This window comes from Capra hircus, chromosome 16 (genome assembly GCF_001704415.2).
Source record: "Capra hircus breed San Clemente chromosome 16, ASM170441v1, whole genome shotgun sequence".
Lineage (NCBI taxonomy): Eukaryota > Metazoa > Chordata > Mammalia > Artiodactyla > Bovidae > Capra > Capra hircus.
The window spans coordinates 28820795-28826794 of NC_030823.1; positions in this window are offsets into that span (position 1 = coordinate 28820795).

Genomic DNA, 6000 nt, shown 5'->3' on the forward strand with positions numbered 1-6000 from the left:
TCTCCCCCACACCCGCACAGCGGCCGCCCGCCCGCCGACGCTCCCGATGCCCTGGCGAGGGGGTGCTTTTCTGGATTCAAAGGACACGAACGGCGGCAACTGCGGCGGTGAGGGCGCGGGCGGCTCCGGCAGCTAGATCTCCCCCTTCTTCACACCCCTGGCTTAAGGGCATCTTTCCCCGGCGAGGAGGGAAGCGGCCGAGGCGCAGGAGGAGGGGTTGGTGCCGCTGGTAAGGAGACCAGAGGCTGCCGCAGCCCGGCTCGCAGCCACTCCCTTCCTTTCCCTCCACCCCTCCCCCGCCTTCCCCGTTCTCTCGCGCTCGCGCCCTGGGCTCCGCGAGGCAGCTCCAGGGCCCACCGCACGCAGGCGGAGGCTGGCGGACGAGTCCAGATCCAATATGGCGGCCCGCGCCCCCGCCCCCCGACACGCGCGCGCCCGCCCTCTCTCCCCTCCCCGCCCCCGCCCCGCCCCCGCCCGAGCCCAGCCGGCCCGGCGGGGTCCGGTCCAGAGGCCGCGCAGAGCCGAGCCCGGGCCCCGGGGGCGGGGGGCGCGCGGGCGGGGGCCGGGGGCGCGACGGCTGCGCCAGCCCGAGGGGCGGGTGGGACGCATCGGCCGGCGAGGCTGCCGCCGCCGCAACGTGGAATGCAGGGATACGGGAGGACTGAGGGAGGCCGCGGCGGTCGGCGGCGGCCGGTCTGGAGGTGGGAGGACCCGGGCGCGGGCTGGGAACTGCGCCACCGCCTCGCCGCTGTGTTCCCGGTCCTCGAGGCTTCTCGTACGGATCGCAGAGCGGGTCTTCCTCCTGGGCCTCGGAGGCACCACCTGACTGGCACGTTTGCTAAGGAGGCCCAGAAGCAGACGGCTTTAGGCTCCCGACAGATCTCTAAAAACAGTGCCCTTCTCAGCGCCTCTTACCTGATCACCACAACCCGTCCCCCGTCCCCCCCTGCCCCCCGCCGCAAATTCAGTTCTCAAGCACTCCAAAGTAATAATTCCTTGGGTGTCTAATTACACCACTTCTTGTGTCACTTCCCAGGACGAATACAATGACACACTTGTACGCGCTACCTAAAAGCCCTGAGTGCGAGAAAAACAGACTTCCCCATGTCTATCCCCAAGTTTCCCTACGAAGAGCACTGTGTTTTCTTCTCCGGAACTATTCTAGCTGTTGCCTGTTTATCCCCAGCCAAGGTTACCACCTACACGGGATTCAGCCAGTGAAGGGGAGTCAAGACAGTTCACTATCCTCAAACCTCCATCCCCAGAGCGCGCTCGCGTGCGCGCGCACACACACGTAGCCCAGTGGCACAATGCAGAAACCTGGCAGCAAAGACGAGTCAGTGAATAGGTAAGGCCTCTGATGCATTTAGGGCCTTTCAGGCTGTTTTTTGTGGGGTTTTTTTGACCCTGTTTAGGAGAGCGCTCTACAGATTTCTCATGGAAGAGGCCACATTTAAATGTGTCACTAAACTGGGTCACTGCATTTCTGTCATTCCCTTTCAAAATGCCATCTCCTTTATAAAAACTTTCTGCAAAATAGTTATTTTATATTCTTTCCCCACATCCCTGAGGCAGTTATATTTTCTATGTTAATACGCACAATTGTGTTTTTCACATCTTACTAATATGGAAGCTAAGGAAGGTCTAGAAATGAAGGCTAAGATTAGGGTTCAAGATGCCGTCATTCACAAAATATTGTGAATCTTTTGTTAATTCTACACTTGCCTGATTTCAATAAGGACAAAACATTTCTAATGAGCTCTTGACACATGAGTGATACATAGGTTCAGACAAAAGATGGGTCATTATACCCATTACAACTTTGTGTGTGTGTGTATTGACTAATTATAAAAGTAATAGAAAAACAGAAAAGGTTAATACACAAATAATAATATTTTGGTGTTTACTATTGAGGTATTTTTCCTATGTATTTTACTAAAATGATCCATTAAAAAAAGACAGTTTTATAGCCTCCTGTTTTCACATGTTGTTCAGTCACTAAATTGTATGCGACTCTTTGCATCCCCCTGAACTGCAGCACACCAGTCTTCCCTGTCCTTGACTATCTGCTAGTGTTTGCTCAAACTCATGTCCATTGAGTCAGTGAGGCCATCCAACCATCTCATCCTCCGTCACTCCCTTCTCCTCCTGCCCTCAATCTTTGCCAACATCAAGGCCTTTTCCAATGAGTTGGCTCTTTGCATCAGGTGGCCAAAGTACTGGAGCTTCAGCTTCAGCATCCATCCTTCCAATGAATATTCTGGGTTGATTTCCTTTAGAGTTGACTGGTTTGATCTCCTTGCAGTCCAAGAGACTCTCAAGAGTCTTCTCAAGCACCACAATTCAAAAGCATCAATTCGTCAGTGCTCAGCCTTCTTTATGGTCCAACTCTCACATCCATCCATGACTGCTGGAAAAACCACAGCTTCCACTATATGGACCTTTGTCAGCAAGTTGATGTCTCTGCTTTTTAATACACTATCTGGGTTTGTCATAGCTTTTATTCCAAGGAGCAAGCATCTTTTAATTTCATGGCTGCAGTCACTGTCTGCAGTGATTTTGGAGCCCAAGAATATAAAATCTGCCACTTTTTCCCCATTTACAACTTTCCTGGTGGCTCAGATGGTAAAGAATCTGCCTGCAATGCAGGAGACCTGGGTTCAATCCCTGGGTTGGGAAGATGCGCTGCAGAAGGGAATGGCAAAGTACTCCAGTACTCTTGCCTGGAGAATCCCCATGGACAGAGGAGCCTGGGGGCTACAGTCCATGGGTTCACAAAGAATCCAACATGACTGAGCTACTGACAACACAACACAACATTTGCCATGAAATAATGGCAATATATTATAAACATGTTTTCAGGTCAACACATATTCAACAATACGGTTTTTAACAGTGAAGCCAAGACATTTTAACACTTTGAATTGACCATGAGGTGGGATAGCAAAGAAAATTTCCTCTGCTTTTATACCATAGAGCTGGTTCCAAGATAACCACGTATCCAACTTGTAAATAACTCTAAAAAAGAGGTTAAAAGAGAGAATCTAAAACATGTTGTCTCAATAAATGCTAATTAACAGTGGAAGTATGTGAGATACAGGTAGGTTTTTTAACAGAAGAGTCACGCTGCCAGTCCTCTCCCTACCTATTCTGTTAGCACTTGGGTGCCACCCACAGTCCAGGGTATTGATGATTGCTTAATAAGCTTTTCCATATTATTTAGAGAATAAAGAGGAGAACTCTTTTATTTAAAGAGTAATTTAAAGAGTAACACACACACACACACACACAAAGAGAAGGAAGAAGGGTGAACCCAATCAATTTTGCTTGAATAATTCAAGCTCAGAGACTTAATCATTAACTAGACCCTAAACATTGTGTGGGTGTTATTTTAAATGTTCCGGTTAAAGTGTGAACATGCTTGTTAATGAAACCAAAGCAAGGCGAAGCCCCAGCAGTCCCACAGTGCTTGAGTGATCCTACAAAACGTGAGTGCTAAAGGCTACATGGCAGGGTGTTTTTTGGATAAAGAACCTGGAGGAGGGCTTTGTGAAATTTTGCTGAGGGGACTGGAGATTAGATGTAACCCCAAACACAAATTATTTGAAATAATCAGGAAAAGCTTTACGAAGATGCTAGGAAGTATTCTGACCTTTCAGAAAAGAAATAGGACAGGAGAGGACAGAGATAGGAGAGTGAAAAGAATAAGACAGGATAGGAGTCATTAAGCCTAATCCAACGAATCCTCCAATTCTGGCCTACAAAGGGGAGAACTGATCCAACAATAACATTTATAACAACCAGCCCACTCTTACCTTGCTATATCTTACTCCAGAATAACTATAGGTTCAATAATGAAGAACAGAGCCCAAAAGCAAGGTGAGTGTCACAGCAGGGCTTCATGTATAGTAACACACAAGTATTATACTACATTACTTTTCAACCCAGTTAGCACATCCTGACCCTGAAAATGATTGACTTGGTTTAGTGCTTTCTGAGAATAAAATGCCACCAAATGCTTGTCCTCCCCTCAGGTCTGGCTCCTGACATGAGTAATAAGCTGCAAAAGCTGATGGTTTTTTTTTTTGTTTTTTTTTTTTAAAAAGGAGGGGCAAGGGGAGAACACTTTACAATATGACAACACTCTCATGAATACTTTGAGCATATATGAAGTAGACAAAGTATCATTTCCATATGTAAATAAGGAAACAGGTTTAGAGATACCTTGGATAACCTGTGAATGACTGCATAGCTAGCAATGACATAGAAGCTGGGAGTCAACACCAGGCCTGAGTCAATGATTTTAACCACTATACGAGAGGGGTCAGAAAGATCTGTAGAATTCTATAAACCCAACTCGTCATTCCTGTTGTAACCAGGAAGCAGTGGGCTATAGTTGCTAATTCACATATTTGGATGTTAGAAGTTGACATCAGGGCAGAAAAGATGGGTCAGGATCCAGCCAGAAAAAGAGAAATCATTCATGTATTTAAACCAGAAGAACTTTAGCTATGAGAAATGGTTACAGAGGTGATGGAAGAGCTGAGCTGAGGAGACAAATGGGAGAATGAGTTTGCCACCTCAGTTTGGTGGCAGTACCATCTACTACCCCAAGACTGGTGGGAGCTAAAACCAGGCCTGGAGGGAGCTGGAACCACAAAGGAGGTACAAAAAGGACAGAGAAGAAGGAGAATCCTCTTACCTAGAATCTTCCACCATTTGCAGCTGAAAGAGAGCTTGTGTTAGAGAGCCTGCAGGCATTGTCCGCAAAGATACAGAGCAGAGCAGGTGATGAAAGTGGACTGGCTATAAACTGGTCAAGGATTTACATGCATATCATTAATGCAGTTTCAGTTTTACCTAAACTATTTGAAAAATAAACAAAGCAAATGTCTTATCTCTGAATAATAATTAAGTGGATATTTAAGTGGCATGGTTTTAACCTAGGAGCAGTTTTTATTGCTCTCTTTTCAGATTTATTTTGCTTTGTTTTAATTTCTCAAAAAGCTAAAATCCCAACCAAACCAACCCTCCATGTCTAGGGCATGTTTACTTAGGTTCACAGACTAATATATCCCTCTTGCTTATCAGTGGATCTTGTCTGCTTTGCCCTACCTTTAAATCTTGCTTTTGAATTTCTCTTTAAAGCTCTGCATAAACAAGCTGTACTATAAATGGAATTTTCAAAAATAAGTTTAGAGTCAAACATTATGATGCAGATATTGCACCCCTATTACAGCAGTTTAGTAAATTTGAATATTGGGAAGATAGATGCCATTCTTTTAAAAATTCCATTAGCAGGAAACATTTGGCAAAAGGCTCCATGCCATGTGTGATGACAAAAACCAAGCCAGTTAAGCCAATGTGTTCTCAGTCCCAAAGTGGGGCTGGAGGTGACACTGCCAGGACCTAGGGGCTGGCAGCTGGAGAAATAAGTTGAAAAACCTGGTTATCCTTCTCTGGAAATCTCTCTGCCAAGGTTACCATGACTTACACATTATCAAAGCCAATGGTAAATCCTCAGTCCACATTTCACGTGAACTTTTAGCTCTTTTGACAGCACTGCTTAACCCCCTTAATTGAAATACTTTTCTTAATGTGCCTTCTATGCTCTCCTTACATTCTCTTCCTTCAGTCTTCCTTGCTAGGTCCTCCTGTATTCCTGATTTCTAAAAACCAGAGTGCCTCAGGGCTCAATCTTTGCACTTTTCTCTTTTTTATTTATGCCTAGTCTCTAGGTAACCTCAATTAGTCTTAAAGATTTAAATACTATATATGATGGTTTGAAAAAACACATGTCATGAATTCTTCAACACTTCTCTCAGTGAAGATTGGGTCTGCATCTTGAATCTAGGCCAATCTTAGAATTATTTGTAACAAATAGAATGTAACAGAAGTGACCATTTAACTTCCCAGGCTGGCCATGCAGCCTCCCCTTGTCCACTGGAATATTATCACTAGAACCCTTCACTGCCATTAAAGAAGTTCAATTATCATAAG